The sequence below is a fragment of the Zootermopsis nevadensis genome, unplaced genomic scaffold (assembly GCF_977971745.1).
Source record: "Zootermopsis nevadensis isolate Lab colony 2312 unplaced genomic scaffold, Znev_1.0 Znev_ptg000023l, whole genome shotgun sequence".
NCBI lineage: Eukaryota > Metazoa > Arthropoda > Insecta > Blattodea > Termopsidae > Zootermopsis > Zootermopsis nevadensis.
In genome coordinates, this window is record NW_028259155.1 from 5,015,643 (window position 1) to 5,041,327 (window position 25,685).

Here is a 25,685-nt window from a genome sequence, read left to right on the forward strand (position 1 = left end):
CACATCACAAATGTAAATACAGTTACAGAGAAAAGAATCTATCGAAATCAAACATTTTTAGTCGGAGTGGATTAGCACGTCGGTAATATTTATTATCATTTATAGCCTGTACCTGACTGATAATTTTCGTGGTATAATTCAAGTTTAACGTGTAACATAGACCAGTATCGCTTCTTACAACAATAAATTCCTTCCCTGCAAGAAATTATAAATGCTTTTTAAATATATTTCTAAATGTTCCCTATAATTCTACTTAAACTGAAATTTCAAGTTCTCGGGGCAGCGGTTATGAAGATAGCTGTCTTCTGGGTTGTTGCGCCGTGTAGTTTGATAGAAGTTTACCGACGTTTCGGTGGTACTTGCTGCCTCCATCATCATGGTTTTGCCCTACACGGTGCAACAACCCAGAAGACAACCATCTTCTACTTGAAACTAATAAAAAAATCTTTAACAGGACTTAAATATTGTAAGTAGATACTTTATTCACACACCGTATTGTTTTCAAGACTATATAAATAAGTAATCCTTATGAGCATGATCTGTAAGACATCATAATGCAAGGTTTCGTCAGTAAATAAAATAATTTAGCCTGTGGAAATAGCGCAATTTCGTAATATTCATATGCAATTTGTTTTAGTCAGACACATACAGCTTTTTGATTATTATATAACTTCAAGTTTTACGCACTAAACATCGAGATCTGTGCGAAAATAAACTACATTAATTTCTTGAATTTCTACTAAAATTATGTATGCATTCCTGTATTAAACTTTAGTCTTGAAAGAAAGCGATTTTGCGAAGAATGGAAACAGTTAGAATCATTACTAAGATGGATAGTTATGTTGGTAGCAGAGTTTAGAGAAATGACCTGTCAGCGACACAAGCAAACTGTCTGCCAGTTCATATCAGAAATTAATCCATTGTACCAACTACGAGAACAACCAAAGTTGATAATTACAAATTTGAAGGCGTTCATTTTTATTTCCATCCTGTTCCAGGTCATTTAAAAATAACATTGCCATATTTTAACACAGTTTTAAATATGAGTTATTACTTCGGTAGTAATGGTCACGTGTATTATAAGAAGACATACTGAAATAATATTGCATAAATATTTTTGTACACCATCCTTGGACACAGGAATATTTCTGCTTGTCTTCGTTCTACAAATATCATAATATTTGTCGAATGAATTTATCAAAATATGACTTCCACAGGTATCACTACATCGGAATATACGAGGTGCGATCGGAAAGTTTCTAGACTGCGCGTATAAAAACCCGTACACGTATCTCAGGTATTAAATTCATCCATCACCCTCGAAGTAGTTCCCCTGGGAGTGAACGCAACGATCCCAGCGCCGCTGCCAAGCCTGGAAGCATCCCTAGAAATCTTTCTTTGTCAGCCTGTCAAGCACCATCTGCGATTCTGCCTGAATCTCTTCTATCGTCTCAAAATCTCCTTCCCTTTAGCTGAATTTTCATCTTTGGGAAGAGGAAGAAGTCACACGGAGCTTAGAAAGGAAGTTGGGGTCGGTTCTTGCAAGATCTTTGAGCTCCTGACAAACGAGAAGTCGATTCTGCTTCTGGTCCTCAGACAGGAGCCTTGGCGTCGCATGTGGAGTTCTTCCTTTAGAATAAGCTGACAGGTCCCATAGCCTATCCCAACAATGTCGCACAAGTCGTTGATGGTACGACGTCGATCTTCGTGAATGGCCTGCCGAATCTTCGTAACATTTTCGGGCGTTGTGCTCGAAGATGGTCGTCCAGAACGCTCGTCATCATCGACAGAGGTTCGGCCATTTTTAAAACGTGAGTGCCACACAAAAGTTTATGCACGACCCATTGCGGACTCCCCAAATGCTTGCTTTAGCATTTCATAGGTTTCCGTAGCCGTTTTGGGGAGTCTTTGGCAAAATTTGATGCACACGCCATTCCGAAATCGCAGGAGGGTCGGTGTAATGCACTACCAAAACGCCCGTAACTAAGAAACAAATGCTAATTCGATGATGCCGGCTGGCACACTAATTCACTATGAATGTAGGCCGCACCCCCTAGCGGCAGAAGCTCGTACTACATCCGGTTCGCCCTCTATTGACACAGTCTTGAAACTTTCCGATCGTACCTCGTGTATATATATATATATATTGTAACTACGGAAACGTTTTCTGAATGTTTACCGTATAGTAACCAAATATAAACTTAAATAACACTTTACAAGTACAAAAATAAGCAACCACTCCATTGGTTACTTAGATACTGTATATGTTCATGGATCAGTTTAGGGGCGTTCGAAGGGGGGTGGGCGTCGCGTCTTGGAGGCAGTTTCAAAGCAATCAGCGAGGTTTGAGATCGGCTCCACGCTGTGGTATCAAATTGAAATGTCATGTAAGAGTCGAGTCCGACGCCACAAAACTTGTCACACTTTCATTACGGACTGCGGCCGTTAACTCAGCGATAAAAGCTCAATATTAATTAACACCAAGTCCAAACGTTAAATGCCCATAAATTCACAGCCATTTTTCTTCTTTCCTTTTTAAATGGATATAAATTTCCTCTCAAGAACGTTCATTTCAAGGGTTTCATATACGATACAAGAACGGAGAGGAGCTAAGGATTTCGATGGGAGGAATTGAGGAAATATACGACGTAGCCAACTATCAGTTCACTTTTTGGATACAGTAACGAAAATACAAGAAGAAGTACGAAGAAAAAGTTTTCATAGTTACGAGATCTTGGCTTAATTTGTGAGATTCCGGTGTTATGTCCAGTAATTTTACTTACATTACGCCAAGTAAAATAAATTCAAAAACATTTATTTGATACAGACATTATATTTCAGTATTATCTAGACCTATTACTTGGAAAATCTTTCTGGGTCCAATCCCATGGTAATTTAGCCTGTTTCTTTAATAAAAATTTCATTATATTGCTCCTTTCAGTAACATTTCATCATATTGCCCCATACGTTAAAGATCCACAAATTAAAAACTCGTTTAATCAAACTTTCACAATGCATTAACTAATTAATGGATACTAAAAAATAAACCAAATTATAAAATTTGTAACTACATCCAGTACATTCTGAGGCCGCCACATGACTATTAAATATCGTGACTAAAATTTATTTATGATTTTAATACTGCAAGTAATGCTCCGACTTTAAATCAGCCACATTTAACAGCCGTTAAAATATCTTAAATCATCAGAATTAAACAGACATCCCACAGCCGAAACGCGTATAAAACGTTGGCTTCTGTAGTTTGATATTCACGAAGATGCTACGTGTAATAATTTAATTATAAATATCTACTTCACAGTAACTGTAAAAATTTAATAAGCAGATTATCAGTAAATGATGGGTGTTTCGTCAAAAAGTAAGCATAAGTAAATTTACTCTAATTTTAATATTGAATAAATAATGATACCAGTGGTAGGCTCTTGTGAACATGGTAATGAACCATATGTTTTCATAAAATGCGAGATATTCTTGATCATTTTAACGATTACTGACTTCTCATAAAACTATTATTCTCCATGGGATTAATAATTCTGCTACTCCGTAGAGCATGAAATTAATCTTTTAAATTTCCGCTATTTTACAAAGGTAACAATATCTAAGTGATATATTGTAAATAATAACTAACTAACTAGATGGCTTACTGAACCCGAAAGTTTATCACCGAATTAACCAAAGCCCTCCACCGGACCCTGTCCTTGGCCAACAAAATCCAGTTTCCTTCAACTCCTATCTCCCATAGATCCCGCCTGAGATTATCCTCCCATCTATGTCTAGGTCTCCCCAGCGGTCTCTTCCCTTCAGGTTTCCCAACCAATACCCGGTGTACACCTCTTGTCCCATCCATGCGCGCTACCTGCCCCGCCAATCTCATTCTTCTCGACTTAATCACCCTGACAATATTGGGGGAGGAGTACAGATTTTTAAGCTCATCATTATGCAGTTTTCTCCATGCCCCATCATCTTCCCTCTTAGGCCCAAATATCCTCCTCAACACCCGATTCTCAAACACCTGCAATCTGTGTTCCTCCCTCAGAGTGAGAGACCATGTTTCGCACCCATACAAAACAACAGGCAAGATTATTGTTTTGCATACTTTAATTTTCAGGTTCTTAGAAATCAGACGGGAAGACAATATATTCTGAACCGAGAAGTAGCAAGCATTTCCAGAATTTAATCTCCTCCTAACTTCCTCATGAGTGTCATTTCAAAGGATTTATTAGCCATCCTAAGATAATTCTGATTATAAATAATACTCATTAATAATGTCATAAATTGCATTAACCTGAAAACTATATTAATTCTACAAAATATTATATAACCTATGACGAGTCACATACATTTTCAACATTTTCTCTCGTTCTCATTTATTTATGATGAAATAACTCATTCAATAAAACGCCACTTAGTTGAACACTTCCCTGCAGAACATTAATAGCCTACGCAGTGAGACTTAGCGGAAGAATTGACACAAATTATATCCGGTTGCAACGTTTTCTTTTATCCGCAAATAATCAAAAGGTCATCCGCATTAGACACACACACGTTTATGTTTTTAGTGAGCTTCTGTACCGGAAATGAGCTTGATGTAGTGTTAAAAATATCACAAAATCGTCGCATTATATTTATTTATAGTTCACTTAAAGTCACTTTCAATATCTCAGACTAGAAAACGTTGAACGAAAGGTTGATAGTGAACATTGAATTTGAAATGATCTGAAAGCAATCGCTCGCTGCCTAATTTATGGCCGGACTGAGGAAAACCATGAAAAAATCTTGGGATAGCGCGTCTCCGGACCGAGATTTGAACTTGGGATCCTCTGAAAACAAGGCAGCAGACATATCCAATCAACCGCGATTTTCTGCAGTTGTGTTACAGAGGAGAATAAGATTTTTTATATTTTAGTTAGTGCAGAAGTTTACCGTGCCACGGTGGTCTAGCGGTTAGAACGCTGGCCTTGTAATCCTGGGGTCTCGGGTTCGATTCCCGGCGGTGCCCGAATTTATAACTTGTGTTGGGCAAGGCCGTGATCTAGACAACACGGAGTTTTTCTCAGGGGGCTTCCCCGGTTTCTCCGTGGCATCCCAACAATTACTCCATTCACACACAGAAGAAGGCAATGGCAAACCACTTCTGGATCATCTGCCAAGAACGTATATGAACAGGTCCCAGTCCGAGAAAAGGATGGAAGGATCCTGTTCATATGGACCTGTCGTCAGACAGAACACTAAATAATAATAAGATGAGGTGGTCTAGCGGTTAGAACGCTGACCTTGTAATCCTGGGGTCTCGGGTTCGATTCCCGGCGGTGCCCGAATTTATAACTTGTGTTGGGCAAGGCCGTGGTCTAGGCAACACGGAGTTTTCCTCCGTGGCATCCCAACAATTACTCCATTCACACACAGAAGAAGGCAATGGCAAACCACTTCTGGATCATCTGCCAAGAACGTATATGAACAGGTCCCAATCCGAGAAAAGGATGGAAGGATCCTGTTCATATGGACCTGTCGTCAGACAGAACACTAAATAATAATAAGATGAGGTGGTCTAGCGGTTAGAACGCTGGCCTTGTAATCCTGGGGTCTCGGGTTCGATTCCCGGCGGTGCCCGAATTTATAACTTGTGTTGGGCAAGGCCGTGGTCTAGGCAACACGGAGTTTTCCTCCGTGGCATCCCAACAATTACTCCATTCACACACAGAAGAAGGCAATGGCAAACCACTTCTGGATCATCTGCCAAGAACGTATATGAACAGGTCCCAGTCCGAGAAAAGGATGGAAGGATCCTGTTCATATGGACCTGTCGTCAGACAGAACACTACAAATAATAATAAGATGAGGTGGTCTAGCGGTTAGAACGCTGGCCTTGTAATCCTGGGGTCTCGGGTTCGATTCCCGGCGGTGCCCGAATTTATAACTTGTGTTGGGCAAGGCCGTGGTCTAGGCAACACGGAGTTTTCCTCCGTGGCATTCCAACAATTACTCCATTCACACACAGAAGAAGGCAATGGCAAACCACTTCTGGATCATCTGCCAAGAACGTATATGAACAGGTCCCAGTCCGAGAAAAGGATGGAAGGATCCTGTTCATATGGACCTGTCGTCAGACAGAACACTAAATAATAATAAGATGAGGTGGTCTAGCGGTTAGAACGCTGGCCTTGTAATCCTGGGGTCCCGGGTTCAATTCCCGGTGGTACCCGAATTTATAACTTGTGTTGGGCAAGGCCGTGGTCTAGGCAACACGGAGTTTTCCTCCGTGGCATCCCAACAATTACTCCATTCACACACAGAAGAAGGCAATGGCAAACCACTTCTGGATCATCTGCCAAGAACGTATATGAACAGGTCCCAGTCCGAGAAAAGGATGGAAGGATCCTGTTCATATGGACCTGTCGTCAGACAGAACACTACAAATAAAAACAAGAAGTTTACCGACGTTTCAGATGTCCTCGCTGCGTCCATCATCAGGGCGATAAGTACTCATCAGCAAGAATCTTCCAAACGTTGTTAAAATTCTACCAGACTACACTAAGCTACAACCCAGAAGACAGCCATCTTCAGACTCGCGGCCGTGAAAACCTCAAATCCTTCCTGTGAATAGACAAATGTATGAATGAACAGAATATGTAACCATTTTGTATTTGGAGAGCTTACTGAAGAATATGAGGATGAACTTTACGAGGAACATAGCATACAAGACTTCGTTACAGCGATGCTTAATTTAATACAGAAATTCAAAGACTCCAAGATGTGTAAACTTTAAACATGTTGTATAATATTCTTCTTTGTCCGTGGATCGCTTCTGGTTCATTCGATTCGATTTCCCATAAATTGAAAATAGTGCGTTCTTGCACTTTTTCTATACGTCATATTTCGGCTCCATGTTGCCCTTCGCTTCTAGGTTTGTGTTTGGGGTGGGGGAAGGAGGAACAGAGCCCAAGGTTCCTAGTTTCCTTTATTTCTTTCACTTCACCTCTAACCCAACTCAAACTTCAGTAAAAATTTTCTGAGAAATTGGTGTCAGCGGAATTGAATTGGATGTCTGAAAGTTTGGTCTTTAGCAAGTTTTCTTAGACCGATGGTTTGAGGGTTAGGAAGCCTTCTGCGTTAAAACTTGTCAGAAAATAAACCGTTGCCTTCTCCAACTAAACAGATTATAATAACAGGATATGAAATGTTCAAATAGAAGAATACTATTGACAGGAGAATGAGATTGACGGGAAACGTAGCACGCAAGAAATTAACACATTTTAGTAAAACATCAACTGAAAATACTACTACAAAAATATCAGTAGTAGATATAAATTAAAAACATGGCACTATCTGCACAAATCTGCACAAAAATTTCACTTAATTCTGTAATTATTATAGTTCTTAAAGCCTCGGTCTTATAAAACAAAATTTTTTAAGGAATTATTAATAATTAATTTCGATAATCGTAAGTTATTACGAGAAATTCTTTCATTTTCTTTAGTATAAACTCTTTTGGTGATATAAAAACAATGCTTTAGAAACATGAACAAATTTCTGTACGCCCACTTACTGGAAGATTATTCTTATATCTGTTTAATTTAAAAATTAAATTAATCAATTTTTATACAATTTCCTATAACTGGAGAGAGGACGAACTGTGAAATATAAAAAGGTTTTTCAAAGAAGATACATCTCCTGAAAATTCCCACATCGCCTCACGTTCCAATATGCATACTGCAAACAAGCCAACGTGTCTTAGTCTATATTACGTACACGGATAACATAAAATGTCTCTATGAGAATTATACTATTCCTCGATTACAATACAAAGAAGAGACGTCTTCAAATTCAGTTATAACTTGTATACAAAATCATCACAAGAATAAAATTCCTTAATTTTTTATAATTCCTTTAAAGTGGGTACCGTTTAATGTAATCTATTCGGCAACAAGATAAACAAATACAAATTTGTGAGAATTAAATTTTAAAATGCGTCATATTTTAGATAACAGCAGTCATCTAATCCTAAAATGTTAAAAATCGATCGAAATTCTTTGTTTCTTTTGGTCTAAATGGTGTGAAACTTGAAGCAGCAGAGATATCGAGTGTCTTTAAAAAAATACTGTCGAGGCGAATATTTGTAGTTAAAGAGTCAAAAGCGAAAAATAAAGGTAAATTATCCCATTTGCTAATCTTCAGGGTAAGCAGACATGTATAAATGAAGTTATAGCTCTACACATTCTTCACTTCAGGATCATATGCATTTAACTAGTTGTCTTCATGGCCAGATAATTTTAATCTAGAAAAGAACCCAGGACCCATTGAGTAGGACGCCAGGTGAGCCCCAGAACCTCTTTGAAGGTTTTGGCGAAGATAAAAGATTTGTCTTGTCGTAATGATACTAACAACGGTCATAACCTGGCAAGGAAATAGAATAGGTTATTCTCCGCGCGCCACAAAATGTCCGCTGCGAGTGGGTATAAACGGTTACGCTGTACTTTCACAGAACATGCGTCTGCTAAAACATTATTCTTTTTGTAATGCACTGCATTTTTATTTTTTATTTGTAGTGTTCTGTCTGACAACAGGTCCATATATTATGAACAGGATCCTTCCAAACTCTTCAGGTTGTCAGGGACCTGCTCATACATATATACATTCTTGGCAGAAATGATCAGAAGTGGTTTGCCATTGCCTTCTTCTGTGTGTGAGTGGAGTAATTGTTGGGATGCCACAGAGAAACCGGGGAAGCCCCCGGAGGAAAACTCCGTGATGCCTAGACCACGGCCTTGCCCAACACAAGTTATAAATTTGAGCACCACCGGGAATTGAACCCGGGACCCCAGGCTTACAAGGCTAGTGTTCTGACCGCTAGACCACCTTGGGATACAATGCGTTTGGATTAGGAACAGTCAGAGCGCGCATGCGTAAAGAGGTTATCTCACAACGGACTTCTCATGGCTTGCGGACAGCGCACGGCTTCATAATTTGCTCTCATAGAATAGTAATATATGTTAAGAAAATAATTTATAAATGTCATAAGTGAACTGGATATCTACATATGACGTCAAATAGCTCTGTAGGGGCACCAAAATTAATAAAAGAGTAATATAAATTCTTAGCCAGTACCACCACAACACTTACACGAAATTTAGTCAGTTGTAAAATTCGAGGTAAAGTCTTTTAATGTTACGCTAAAGACCAACAACTATTATGAAAATGGCTAAGAGAGCAGGGCTTCTTCCTTGATAGATAGGCAACTTCTCCTGCACCGCTGCAAAACGGTACAGTCACCAGCATACTACAGGCGTTTCTCGCTAGGCGTGTTCACAGAAAATTAATTCAGAATTGAACTTCCATTTTATTTCACAAGCTGATAATCCAGTTATCAGGAAAAACTATTATTATACACTACACGGTAAGCAAAGTTTTAAGATTCTTTGTATTGATTATGAATATAGTAACAACCAAGGGCAAAAATATGCTGATAATTCTCAAATATTAAAATATACATTTTTAGCTTAAAACATGTGTTAAAGAAGACGACGACAACAAACTGATACAGGTCTGCACACGAGTAATCTGTTGTTATAAAATGTGTCTTCAATTGTTAGGTTTATTATTTTGAATAAAACTCCAACATCGATAAACAACCAATACATCTATTGTGTTATTTAAATATCAGCGTAATATAATCAAGAATTTGTTAGTGATACTTTTCCTAAAGCCCACAGAATTTCAGAAATAAAATCAGTATTTGTCCACATATCTCCAGGAATTATAAAAATCAAGTGGTGAATAATGTTGTCGATGATACAAGAATTTTTCGTATAGACATTTCTCTACAGCAGACCCAAACAGAGAAATCTTTTCATATTAAGATCTAAAACATATTCCATGAACCTATACGTAATATTCTCCGGGTACACCTTATTTAGAGATAACATAGACACAGTATTTATTAAGAAAGAAATTCACAATCTAGGAATTATTGCGATGTGGCGTACAACATTTTCTTTTATTCCAGACATAATAAATGGGTACATCGAATATCACGAGGAATGTCATGTTGAGATCATTAAGGTTACATGCCGAGAGATCTTAAAGAATGTCCCAGTCATAAAGCGAAAAGAGAGAAATTGAAGATACATACGGCTTCTATACATACGAGGTGCGATCGGAAAGTTTCAAGACTGTGTCAATAGAGGGCGAACCGGATGTAGTACGAGCTTCTGCCGCTAGGGGGTGCAGCCTACATTCATAGTGAATCAGTGTGCCAGCCGGCATCATCGAATTAGCATTTGTTTCTTAGTTACGGGCGTTTTGGTAGTGCATTACACCGACCCTCCTGCGATTTCGGAATGGCGTGTGCATCAAATTTTGCCAAAGACTCGCCAAAACGGCTACGGAAACCTATGAAATGCTAAAGCAAGCATTTGGGGAGTCCGCAATGGGTCGTGCACAAACGTTTGTGTGGCATTCACGTTTTAAAAATGGCCGAACCTCTGTCGATGATGACGAGCGTTCTGGACGACCATCTTCGAGCACAACGCCCGAAAATGTTACGAAGAATCGGCAGGCCATTCACGAAGATCGACGTCGTACCATCAACAACTTGTAGGACATTGTTGGGATAGGCTATGGGACCTGTCAGCTGATTCTAAAGGAAGAACTCCACATGCGACGCATCCTGTCTGAGGACCAGAAGCAGAATCGACTTGACTTCTCGTTTGTCAGGAGCTCAAAGATCTTGCAAGAACCGACCCCAACTTCCTTTCTAAGCTCCGTGTGACTTCTTCCTCTTCCCAAAGATAAAAATTCAGCTAAAGGGAAGGAGATTTGAGACGATAGAAGAGATTCAGGCAGAATCGCAGATGGTGCTTGACAGGCTGACAAAGAAAGATTTCCAGGGATGCTTCCAGGCTTGGCAGCGGCGCTGGGATCGTTGTGTTCACTCCCAGGGGAACTACTTCGAGGGTGATGGATGAATTTAATACCTGAGATAAGTGTACGGGTTTTTATAGGCGCAGTCTTGAAACTTTCCGATCGCACCTCGTATGTATAAGAAGCTTCAAATAAGAAAGTATCTTATCTCGTGTATGGTTTCCTTTTTAAACACTTCCATTCAAAATGGCGGACACACTTCGTTCTGTTGTCAATATTCAAAATATTAGAATAAATTATACGTCCAATTGTCAAGACCATTGTGTTCTTTTAAAGCACTCAGTAACAGAAATTTGCATACAATTGTGAATAGCGGTGGTCTACAAAGAAAAACATTGATTCTATTGCACGTACAGTGAGAGTCATCATACAATTTGTTCGTTGGCTATAACGAAATTCTGGTAGGACAGGCTGTGAGAAACGTGAAGCTTCAAGAAATCGTCTCATCAAACTTTAAACCTCATCTGTTCCAACAATCAACAACATTTAAATCTTATATTTATTAGTTTCACATAATTCTCACTGTAAACAGCGAATATTTCCTTAAACAGCGTTAACTAGTTAATATTTATAATATTGAAGTGTTGTGTTTTCGTTGCGGTACGGACTAAGTTCTTAACTATACGAGCGTCGTCTTCAAATCGTTAATTTTAACTTACACTCGCTGCAAATTACAGTGTTAAATTTCATTAAACATCAATAAAACAATATCGCATAGGTGTACTCATCGGGGTACAGTGAAAATTCCAGAGATGTTCTTCAAAACACTGACGGAAAAGTCAATATTTACTTCGTTGATAAACACGACACAAAGAAAATGTGGACTTTATCACTTCTACTTTAAATAATAAATGCAACAACGGTTTTCAAGGTCATTGTTTTGATAATATGATCGGAGGTCAGTTAAGGACACAAGGAACGTGCCAATATTTTTTGGCTCGTTATATAAAAATAAATTTAATATGTGAGATAGTATAATTGCGTCATATTGTGAATCAAATATTAAATTAATTATTCGGTTTCGTCCGTCTAATCACAATTATATTTAAAATTTAAAATTTACAAATAAGATAATTCAGATATCATTTTATGTTCCACATCGAATAATCGATTTACATTTGGAACATTTTTACATGTTTCGGTTTCATCGAACCATCTTCAGGTGTAAAATTATAACAACAAACTTAAAATTTAATTACAATTTCTGTTGTGTAGCTTTTTGGAGATGTTCATGTCCAGATTATTTTCACATATTGGAGCGAATGTATGTAATGATCTGGATATGAACATCTCCAAAAAGCTACACAACAGAAATTCTAATTAAGTTTTAAGTTTGTTGATATAATTTTACACCTGAAGATGGTTCGATGAAACCGAAACATGTTGTAAAAATGTTCCAAATGTAAATCGATTATTCAATGTGGAACATAAAATGATATCTTAATTATCTTATTTGTAAGTTTTAAATTTTAAATATAATTGTGATTAGACGGACAAAACCGAATAATTAATTTAATATGTGAGGATAAAAGCAGGTAACTAAGTCTCAGTGACAGGAATATGTATACTAAATTAACCTTCTGAAATACTACGACGATACATACAGGTAACCCTAAATAGTTAAGTGGATAATACAATTAGTTTCAGGATAAAATCCAAAACAATACATGGCTGATAAATATAAAATGTCAATGAAAGGAAAAGAATTATAAAGCTTCAGAATGTACCAATAAAATTCGACGACGTACACTGTACATGATGAAATAAATCAATCCCTCCAAGCTGCTGATAATTCAGAAGTCGACTTCGTTTCTTGATGATCGATAACCACATCGGACAGAAGTCGATACTTGGTTGACTGATTGGTTTATCTGCTACAGCCATGCGTGCAACTTCTTTGTACTAAAATACCTCTACTCCAAGAGCAGTCAGGTGTAAGATCAAATATGTAACTTATTTGCTCAGAATCTGATATCGTAACTGGCAAATCATTACGTCATGTAATTTAAAAAAACACAAGAATAATTTAAAACAGGGTTAGTAAAACTTATAATATCGCCTTGCATATTTTTTCATAAGGCCGTAAATATAGTTAAATTACATCATTATAAAACATATTCAGCCAATATAAAATAGACACGAGAAATCAACACACATGGCAGTCAACGACATCTCTCCGATATAGTTATCGAACATCGAGAATAAAGTCGATTATTTGCAATCTCAGTTCAGAGCACGTAAATAGTTATTTAAATTACAATAATGGACTGCGCTCGGTTTTAGAAACAAATAAAGTTTTAATTTCTCTCGCCATTTTTAATTTCCTATTCATTTTTAAATCAGCCTTCCTTTATGTCTCGGTATGTCTCTAAAACAATTAATCAGTTATAATCTACTGAGTTACCTGTCTGACCCTGTCCGTTTCTGACATAACAGTCTAGTGCTTACATTCTACTGAGAAAACGTTACTCTTCCAAAAAATATGATCAATTTCGACTGATTGTCTCTCCACTGATAAAAATTCCCTTTGTATAACGAGCCACAAACAGAAGGCACACTTTTGCGTTAACATATTATTATTATTATTATTTTTATTTTATTTTTTCTGTCTGACGACAGGCCCATATGAACAGGATCCTTCCATCCTTTTCTCGGACTGGGACCTGTTCATATACGTTCTTGGCAGACGATCCAGAAGTGGTTTGCCATTGCCTTCTTCTGTGTGTGAATGGAGTAATTGTTGGGATGCCACGGAGAAACCGGGGAAGCCCCCGGAGGAAAACTCCGTGTTGCCTAGACCACGGCCTTGCCCAACACAAGTTATAAATTCGGGCACAGCCGGGAATCGAACCCGGGACTCCCAAAGATTACATGGCCAGCGTTCTAACCTTCAAATAATGCAGTGTGTTCCGTAAATTTAGAGCCAAAGGAAAACTAAATTGTTCTACAAAATACGAAAAATATAAAGAGGGAAAGTTTATGCAAATCATACATTTCGATTCTTAAGTATTTTTACCTACGACGAGCCTTACGGGGCTAGACTTTTTATATTATCAACAGTAAAACTTGTATCAATGTTGCCATGTTTTCATGACAGTAAAAGTGAGATATGTTTCTAGAACTTCCTTTAGTACCGATTTCTTCTACTCTGAAAACATACGTATTCGAGAGACATTCCGTAAATGAATACAGGGATTAAGCCTACACATCGCAGAACAGCATGGTTTTAATATCAAATTTTAAATCACGCAAACGGAAGCAGACTTTATCTATTCTAGTACTATCACAGCATTTTACTTGATAGACTGAATAAAACCACGAAATGGTCTCAAAATACATTCAATCCGGGGAATCCCAGAATAAGAAACCGAATCTCATTAAAAACGTTGTCTATAGATAAATATTGAACGAACAGAGTATGGGTGACAGGAGAACACAAGACTTTAAAATAAAAGAAGGAAAGCGACAACTTGAAATGAATCTTGACGAAATTAAAAGTGAAACAGTTGAAGGGGAAAAAAGAACACACGACGATTACACGTGAATTTGTACCAACTGTCGAACATTTGAAACTCGAGAATGCCAATGGATCAGACTGCTTTTTGATTTCCTCACTAAACATGTTGCATTCAGCTACTACGTTCGTTGAAAGTCTAAAAGAAATTATATTAAATCAATACGACGGCGACAACTATGGTGCACAATTGATCTCTGAGATTGCAAACGGACACAGTCATCCTCAAAACTTACATAATGTCGAATATACATATTTATTTTGGCCGTCTATACACAAACTTATTAAAATGAGTTGTTAAAATATTATAACATTCACAATATAAATATAAAATATATTATATATATTAAATATGTTATGTTTTGGTGCTCTTTTTATCGTATTACGATATTACATTCCATTTTGGCACCTTCATATTAGAAACGACATGTTTCGATGTACTAAGACATCATCTTCAGGTTATCAATTCTATTAATTTTATAAACTATTATATACTAAGTTGCGTTCAATCATGAAGATGGATGGATTCACAAACGCATAAAATCAATAAATGCAACGCAACTTAGTATATAATAGTTTATAAAATTAATAGAATTGATAACCTGAAGATGATGTCTTAGTACATCGAAACATGTCGTTTCTAATATGAAGGTGCCAAAATGGAATGTAATATCGTAATACGATAAAAAGAGGACCAAAACATAACATATTTAATATATATAATATATTTTATATTTATATTGTGAATGTTATAATATTTTAACAACTCATTTTAATAAGTTTGTGTATAGACGGCCAAAATAAATATGTGTATTCGAATCAACACAAACATGACGCAATTGAGATACAAATTACATAATGTCATTTCAATACGACAAAAACTGAAAGAACATTTGAGAAGTGGTTTTCAAAGTGTGTCCGAAACGATCTACAACATTTTCGAGGAATTACCAACTTAAATGCAAAACGTGTTTGACTATCAGACGGTGAATACAAAAACATGTAGAAATGGTCATCAACTTCAATAACGTTATAGAAACCAAATATTGGTAATGAATTTACCACAAACGAACGTGACAAACTTCAGAGACTTATCGGAGTATCAAACCAAAACAGATGTGAACGGAACGTGTACGGAATGTCAACAACACTACGTACGTGGAACGACAGATATTGTTGTTGGTGACCGTCAAAAGTACATGATTTTGGAAATAAATAGATTGACTATAAATGGAGTACGCACATTTCAAATAATGAGAATGAGACAAAACAACCAATTAATGTATGGAAAACATTGGAAATTGCAAAGTGCGGTCGAATTTGTGGACATTAACGGTACTGGAAACGACGGATATTTTAAGGCGTGACGACGTTATAACGATGAATGGCTTATCTTCGACGATAATCACATTACAAAATCTAGAAAATTTTTCGATAAATGTAAAAGTGTAACACTCTTATTATTCGAAAAAAATCATAGAATAAAAAATGTTACGTCATTTGTTTACTATCTTTTGTTGTGTTGGTATATTGCCTTCAAAAATTCCCTTCCGTTATTTCTCATAGTATTTTACGTCTTTATCGAATAATATATCGTAGAAAGTTGACTGACCAATAACATTTGGCCTTTAAATAGCGACGTAAAAACTTAAACATCAGACCTATCTAACAATTAAAAAAAAAGCTAAGGGAAAATATTAACAAAAGAAGGAAAGCTAAGTAAGACTTACATTTATAAACGTAGAAAAACTTATTTAAGAAGAACAGAAGGGAAAAAAAGCAGACGAACATTTGCAAGGGTGGAGTTGGACGTAGAAAGTTGACTTACCAAGAACAGCGAGGTAAAGAATTAAAATATCAGATTAGATAATGCGCTCCGAAAGGAGCGCTTTGCTCTAGTTTATAATAAAAATAACGAACGTCTGCCCAATTTTCTATTCACCAAATCTTTCCTTATTCGTGACTTTAATTTCAATTCTCAGGTGATGTATACATAACCTAGATTAAGATTGGGTTTCCAAGTACAGTACCTACACCATATTATTATATCATATACCGTCTGAATCTATCGGTAAATATAAAATGTAATTCGCACCAACAGAACAAAATACAAAGCAGTTAAATAAATATTCAACTGAAAGTTTATATAATTCAAGCTAATGCTTACTGATCCCATGTATTTCGATACCACTAATTATATATGACAGATATTTTACTTCATAATATATTCCGCCCACACAAACGCACATACACGAAGTGTAAATAGAAATGCATGCATGATCCAACAAATTTATGTTGGTAAGAATGCAATAATGTAATACATTACAAAAACAAATGCTTGTCATAAGTAATTGTTCAGTGACAGTGTTTTGTTGAAAATAAGGTCTATCAGTCATGTATCGTTTATGAGTTAAGATGTATATTAGCTACTATTATGGATCGTAGAAATAATTGCTTGGAGACACGACGTATATTGTCACTAGACATCAAAAGCTATCAACAGCTTGGGACGTACGAATCAAATTTGTCAAATTAAACGTCTGATAAATTTAATTTGTTTAATATATCACGTGACATTTTGAAATTACTTTTAATTTTATTACACTGTGTCTTAAGATGAAGAGGTGTCATATGATTAAGAGGTAAGAAAAGTTTAAACTATAAATTAAAAAAAAACAAATATAATTTATAATATATTCTTGTGTACGTATGGAATTTATCCAAAATTACAAAGTTTAAGAATATCGTACTGATTACAATATAATGAGCTAAGAATTACGAAGAAACAGAGAACTCAGAACTTCATAAGAGCTTCATAATTTATAATCTTCGCCAGATTTCTCTGAATCGTGGTTTCGGCGTAATACGTCAGCTAACATATAGACTTCAGACAATGCGAATAAAACACATGTATTTGTTATACCACGTTAATAGATTTAATACATATATTCTATATGAAATTTCATTTAAAATTCGACTTACCGCCTTTAATAATGGAGGCAGTTAAATTCATCTGAAACGTCGGCCAATGTTTTAACAGACTACAGACGCTAGCAACGTCACAGACATCAACCGTCTCAATTTACTTTTAGTTAAACGTCAATATTTTAGAAGGTTTTCAAAAGTTCCTATATATCTAGAATATTGTACAATTACATTCTTTAAAAGTTAACAATTATTAAACTTCTTGAGTAATTCCTTGCTTTTATTAAATATTAAAACTAACCACGGCACATCCAGATCATAACCTCAAAATCTATTGTCTGATATCCACTACACCGTCATCAACAAATACACGTATTTTGGTGTCTTTCCAACATATTTTTCATCAAAATATATAATATACTTCAGGTCTATACACAAACTTTATTTACAGATGTTAAAATTTAAAATTTGAGCTATTCATCGTTACAACGATGTTACAATACTGCGCCTTCATTTACTACATGTTTCGATGCGAAGCATCATCTTCAGGTTTTTCCTTTAAAACTACTTTATATTACAATGCAAGTCTTTCAATTTATTCATCCGTTTTGTACATTATTATAGTATGTGTTCTGTTGATCTTCTTTTTTTATGTATCTTATGTTTGTTTTTCATTGTTCTGTGAATAAAATTAATAAACATAGGAGTTATTTATTTATATGTAAATAAGTTTGGAATATTGTTCTATATTTGTAAAAGTAAGAACACAATAACATACCATGAATCGTGATGTACGGTGTATCTACGTTCTTACTTTTACAAATATAGAACAATATTCCAAACTTATTTACATATAAATAAATAACTCCTATGTTTATTAATTTTATTCACAGAACAATGAAAAACAAACATAAGATACATAAAAAAAGAAGATCAACAGAACACATACTATAATAATGTACAAAACGGATGAATAAATTGAAAGACTTGCATTGTAATATAAAGTAGTTTTAAAGGAAAAACCTGAAAATGATGCTTCGCATCGAAACATGTAGTAAATGAAGGCGCAGTATTGTAACATCGTTGTAACGATGAATAGCGCAAATTTTAAATTTTAAATTTTAACATCTGTAAATAAAGTTTGTGTATAGACCTGAAGTATATTATATATTTTGATTATAAAACACAAAAATGACGCATTTAAACCTTAAACTTAAATATTTTTCATGTTTTCCACGACGATTTCAAAACTTTCATACTTATTTTTACAATAACCCACAAAAATCTCGATATTAATTAATATAACTTCCTAATTCAATTTATAAATTTCTTAATTTTCTTGTGGTCTCATTCAAATCGTCTTAAAATACGAGGCATATTATTTATACGACTTTAAAATTGTTAGAATCACAATCCAAAAATATCGTAAGCGTTTCCATGTTGTTCTTTGTTTTCCTTCGTTTTTTCGACATAAACGGCTAATGGACATTCGCTTTACACGTTATCGGAGGACAATTTTGATGACTGAGGCAGTTCCTAATGACCGCTCGCGAGAAATAAAAACCTTCTCCCAGTGCGTCACGCGAATATGGCATTAAGTGACGGCCAAAGCTTTCGTCCCTTTTTATGGTACATATATAAACCACATGGAAGAGAGTGGTTAAGACATGTCGCAATCCAAGATTTTCATTTTCCCTTTTAAATTATAAGTTTATATTAATCTGCATTTAGAAATACTCTTATATTTACCCAAGATAATAATCAATTATTTATTTATTTAAATATGTTTTCAGATATCCATCATCTCCTCAAGAGTATGGCCTCAAAATATAAATGTAAATTAAGTCTATCGAAGAGTGACTTAAAGTCTAGAGTAGTTTTTTCACACGCGGCAAAATCCTAATTTGTCAAAGGAATATGAAGGCAAACCACAAAATTCTATCTCACGAAAGAAACTACAAAACTATACATGACCATAAATACGTATCTAAAGATAAATCATTGCTCTATAAGAATACGGGTATATAAAAACAAAACATAACACATAGAATAAAACTGTCGATGATGAATCAGTTGGAAATCGAACCCGAGACCCCAGGATTACGCTGGCCTTGTAATCCTGGGGTCTCGGGTTCGATTCCCAGCGGTGCCCGAATTTATAACTTGTGTTGGGCAAGGCCGTGGTCTAGGCAACACGGAGTTTTCCTCCGAGGGCTTCCCCGGTTTCTCCGTGGCATCCCAACAATTACTCCATTCACACACAGAAGAAGGCAATGGCAAACCACTTCTGGATCATCTGCCAAGAACGTATATGAACAGGTCCCAGTCCGAGAAAAGGATGGAAGGATCCTGTTCATATGGACCTGTCATTAGACAGAACACTAAATAAAAATAAATAAAATGAAATATAATATTCTGCCATTTTCTAATTATAACGATCGAATATGCAATTTCTTATAAAAAAAATTAGCAGTACATATTTAACCTTGTTTCGTAACGATAATTTGGAGGTATTTAGTCAAATATAGCACGGAATTCTGGTTTGAACATGTTCAGAGCTGGATTTCGATTTTATAGCGTCCATAAAATTAACATTAATTGTATGTAACTTCATTCACAAGAGACATATATTTATTTCATGATAAATATTACATTGCACGCCTGAATATAGTTGAATGCGGCCGCGTCCAAGATAAGCAGGTTTATCTTACAGCTATTACGTATTTATTTATTTATTTGAAGGACATAAATATATCTTCTCTCATCTGTGGTCAATTATTTTCTGCAAATAGCTATCAGTGTACAACAAAATTAATAAGAAAAATGACGAAAATTTATATAAAGAACAGATTAAGTATAAAATATGAAAGAAAATGACGAAGTAAAGGCAAAAGAATGAAATAAAATATTAAAAATATAAATTGTTTATATTCGACATAAGTTTGAAGTTTACGAAGTTAAAATTTATAATAGTTAAGTTAAAACTCACTACTTCCAGAAAAGTGCCCATAATACTGTCAGTTCTTCAAATAACAGAAGGAAACGGGAAATATAAGAGATTAATAACAACTGTTATAAATTATTGAAAATGTCTGTCTTCTGGGTTGTAGCGCCGTGCAGTGTGGTGTGGTAGAAGTTCGCCGACGTTTCAGAGTCCTTGCTGCCTCCATCACCTAAACAACTCTACAAACCAAAAAACAGCCATCTCAAATCCTACTATAACTTAACGCTCGTTTCACGATCCAACAGCTCCTCTCAGCGGTATCAACAGGGCACTCAAAGCAAGACAAACCAAACTCAACAAAATGGTCCCCAGCTCATCACCCACCAAGGACTGCGGACCCCAAAATCGACTGTTGCCTCAACAGCGTTAACCCAGAATTCTGCATCAGTTACACACAGCATTGACTTCGACAAAACAGGAATTACATCCATCATCATCCCTACAACCCCTGCATAATCAAAGAAGTTACTAAAATAACAAAATACCCCTACGATTTCAACCGCGAAGACGGATAAAGTTTAAACAAACCCTGGCTTCAACTTTTCTCCCAATAAACTCAACACGAACGGCATACCTACACCTGATACGTGTGTTTGGAATTACAATTTGTTGAAACTGTAGTAAATATTCCATTTCAAATCTGATTTATAAGCTAGCACATTACGCGGACTTCGGTCTCGTACCCACGTCCAGTAGACAATCGATTCTCGTCAGTTATTCGATTACTAATCTCGATAGACTTCAAAACGCACTACGGGACTGGTGGATTGTCATCAACGTTTAAGAGAAACGCTATGATATTTGCTAAGTCTGCGAGTCGCATCCTAATAGCCAAGGTTAGCCCACTAGGTATCGTCCTTGATAAACGGCTGACTTGAACGGTTCACGACAACCACGTGGGAACAAAGACAGCTCAAAGATTGGGCGTGGTCTCTCCGTCGGGACCGGTGTGCTGTTTCGTAACTAACTCACAAGTCCACATGCCCTTAGAAAAAAAAAATACCAACATCTGAGGATTCATTTGTTTTCTACCGACCACGTCACAGCATACACTCAGAGGTCCGATTATTCGGTCAGGTGATGTGGAAACTTAGAAGGCACTTGGGTCTACCAAGGGCTATCTGAAGTCAACCACGGCAAACGAGGAAGAATGATTCTGACCCAAATTATGAAGGCGTCCAGCACATATGATTCCCTCCTCCATCCCAAAAAATTGCAGAAGCCTTCAGTCAAAGCGATCTCAACACTTCTGGGTTCAACTCTAAGACATCTATACAAGCAAATCTGTTTTCGTAAGGATAAATTTCCTGGTGTGATCTTGGTATTAGTACTAGCAACAGAGCCTAGTCTGAACACTCCCAAGGCATTCCGTTAAGAACAAAATCCTTACAGTAATAGTTACAGTTTTAAGGAACCTGCTATACATAAGGCTTCTCAAAACAACCACCCAACTCAATAAAGTCGAATCTGCAGGCCTACTAACATAAATTATGCGAAAAATATGTCCTTAGTTTTTTGTGTATAGAGTTCGATGCACGAATTTAGTTTTCTGGGATCAGCCACGTCGAATGTTGAACCTAAGTTTCGGCGAATATTATATTTTACGCAGAAGCCATTCTATAATACCAAGAAAATATCTTAATAACAATTCCAATATGTTACCACATACAATTTCATGTTCCTATATTACGTGTGCTAATAACCTCGCAAACTTCTAAACGCTCAATAAAATAATGTTCATGCCAAATTTAATTAAAATTGGTCCACTGATATATAACCTATTGGAATTGTTTAAAGACACACACACGGAAATAGGCACTCTGACATTACGATATCACATTCGTTCCATTCATTAAACAATACGACAAGATGGCTAAATAGACTGACATGAAAATGGCTGATCGTAACATAATCGCTGAATTCGATTATAATTTGTAGAAAAATAATTTTAATTAACATAATAAAATACTCTCTAAAATGTAACTACACAGCGTCTTACCACAATACGTCAATCAAGCATTACAAAGAATGGATTACCTTAGTCTACGAACAATCAAAAGTGAGGGAAATTCCCTTGTCGTCTCAAAGAGTTGCTAGCAGTTTCTGAGGTATTGGGTATTGGTAACCAATATTATACGAACGCACTACAAGGTAGGTAGGGAGACTTGATCGACTGTTAAGGGGCGGAAGTGGCTCCATACATCACTAGCGTCAACGGAAATCTCTGTCCGTGATTATCAATATTTACATTTACGTATATCTGGTAAAATCCAGATTTTAAGGTATAAAGTTAAAAACCGACGTGTTTGCGTCGATATATTAAAAGTACAGGTGTCAGAAAATTCCATCCTGGCACTAAACTTACATACATTTTATATAAAAGATACCCGCAAACAACAGATGTTCATCTAGCCCTCTTTGCTGATTAAACATGTACAAATTCCAACGGACGGAAAGGTTATGTTTTGCTCGAACTCGGTCCGTGGAGCTGTGAGTAATGGCACAAAGAATCAATGAAGATAAGATTCGAGACATCTACTTCTCCTGCAGACAAAGACCAGTCTAAGCTCATCTTACATTGAACGGATAAAGCATCCCTTTTGTAAACCAAATAAAATATCTCGGCTTAATCTTAGTAGGAAGATTACGTGAAGGATCCAAATAAATACGACAGAATTTAAGGCCTTCAGGATATTTCTTAGTCTATTTTATCTCTAAAAGCAAACGAATAAAGCAAATATAAAATTAACCCTCCACAAAACCCTCTTTAGGTCAATGAAAATCATGCTTTCTCCGTCTGGGAATTTGCAGTAGACTCTACTGAAACAGCAGCGCTCACAAACCAAGTTTCCCCGCACCCCTTGACAAGTTTACCGGACGCAGACTCGTCCGAGAACTGCACGCCGTCTGTTAGAATCACGTACGTCTGTAATTGTATCTCAAAACATGCAGGCAGCAAGCAGGGACCGTACAAGATGCATGACCTTGGAGATCAAGTAACTAAGCTCGCGTTATGGAGTATGTTAAGTAAAATAATTATAAAGTGCACAAAAACTGGGATTACAGACTCAATAAATACTTGTACAAAGCAAATTTGTAAATATTATAACTGCATTTTTCTGTTTCGTAATAAGTAAATACTAGCAAATTAAATACAGTATTACTATGCCAAATTTCGACAAAATACATTCAACATAAAATCGTTACTGCCTCAACCAATAATCACAGGCCTGGTAATTCGATCCGTATCGTTAAATGCCATAGAAACAAACTATTATTAGTAAACCAAACATCTTCAGTTTTCACTAATTTAAACTGTGAGACTTTCAAAACAAACCGATTCGGTAAAACATGTCTGACTGCTACAACAGGCAAGTTCAACTCACTGCTACCTCTGTAAACTAAGTTTCGCGGGATGCACTGAACGGCTTACCTTAAATATTATTCTGTAACATCAGAGACGCGTAGACGACCTGAACTCTTCTCTTTATACACACAACCTTTGTTCCCAAACTGCTTACACCAGGTGCAAACTACCTTACGGCAATGTTTATGAAACTAACATTGCACACTTGTCACTGAATGTTTTCACAAACTGAGTAACTCGACATGCCCTTTCCTGTGAAGAAGCCATTTTCACTACAAGCGCCCCTGGCGTACGGGAAAGCAATTAATTTCGGGTGACAATTGAAAAGAAGCTTTCACAGTTAATCTATCGACTTATACGTAAGAATTTACTGTAACATGAATGTTTGAAATGCTTGTTTATTTTTTAAATTCGCTATGTAGTATCAGTGTACTGCATAAGTTTACGGTTTTCTTTTTGAAGTTTGTTTCTTTTCTTGACACATATTTACTGTGTCTTGTTACCATTGTATGGTTATTTCACTGCAAGTTAACCTCCCACCACCCATCACCTTACGCTGCAAGGAAAAGTGAACCTAAAGTCTGCGTTGTGTTTTGGGGTTTGTCCTTGATAACAATCAAGAAGGAAAGAGAATGTAACCTTTCAAAAGAACAGGAAACGGCTCTAATTTACGACAGAGGAATAAATATAAAATGTAGAACAAAGTCACACACTATTTTTATACAAGTATTGCGCATGCTTCTTAACATGCGTCTAGTTTATTCTAGTGAAAAACAGATGTCTCTCTTTCCTTAGACTAGTGGGAGAAATTTTAATACTGAAAAACTTCGACAACAAAGGCCAATTACTGCTGGCACGTAGCATAACTAAAGTAATTTTTTCACCGCCTCGAAACATTCATGATACAAAATTTACAGAATCCACAGCATAAATTCTAGTAACTTCTCATTGTCTTTGGATTCAATGAGTGATTTTATAGAATGACAACAAACATTGACTGATAACTTTTCTTTTAGGAATGTGAACTTTGCCGGATTTTAACTACTTTCATATATGAAATACAATTTCTTAATAACGGAAAATGTGTCAATAACTAATACGAAATCGTATCAATAAACAGAGATGTAGGAAGAATCCGGAAATAATTTAGACTATTTGTATTAGTATATATTGCTTTGTAATTTATATCTCGTATAAATTCCAAGCCAGACATCAATAATGGGAAAAAACATTAATAGTTTCCTATTTGACTGTTGTGGTGGACTAAATGTTACATGTTTTATGCGTTATTGACCAAAAATTAAACTAATTATGCTCTCAACTTATATCCGATAATGAAAATTTCTCTTTTTAATATTATTTCATGTATTTAGTATCCAGTAATCAAGAGTATTATATAGTAAATAATAAAACCAGGCCCATAAATTTTTAACGTTCAAACATAGACTCGTAATTTTAATGGACTTTAAATGATTCATCACCAATTCGCGTTTCATACAAAAGGCTGTATTTATTTTAGCTATTGCATTACTTGGCCGATTGGTCAATTGTTTATATTTATCGACGTTTTTCAACTGAGTCCTTTAAACGTGTCGGCATCTTTGTATTTAATAAGGAAAACACCATCAGGCAATTCAGTCTCTAACAGCGATATTAACGACAGATTCTGCGCACGCGCAGTAACTGAGACGGCCTGCCCATAGCCGAGGGGTAATGGTGTTGTTCCCTACCATCAGAAAATTGTATATGACCGAATAAGGTAAACATATAATATTAGACCTGTAAAGTATCGCGTAATATAAAGCAGTTATAAATATTTATTATCTCAATGAATAATTTTTAAATCTTTGACACCTTTTTAGAATAAGTTCAAAGTAAAGACCATTATATTAAAGGCGCATTTCATATCGTTAAAGTTTTCATGTACTACATTTTTT

The 25,685-nt window shown here is 36.0% G+C and overlaps 1 protein-coding gene across 4 annotated transcripts in view; it reads right to left on the reverse strand.

Annotated features, from left to right (window-relative positions):
- The window catches only part of LOC110831136 (uncharacterized), a 162,661-nt gene that overhangs the window by 112,812 nt on the left and 24,164 nt on the right, over nt 1–25,685 (reverse strand). The window contains exon 1 of one of the 4 annotated variants that reach the window (XM_022066790.2): nt 23,815–23,987. The exons of the other annotated variants lie outside the window; for them this stretch is intronic. The gene's annotated coding sequence lies outside the window, so the exon portion shown is untranslated. Of the gene's footprint in view, nt 1–23,814; nt 23,988–25,685 lie in introns of those variants that run through there. 4 annotated transcript variants of the gene reach the window in all.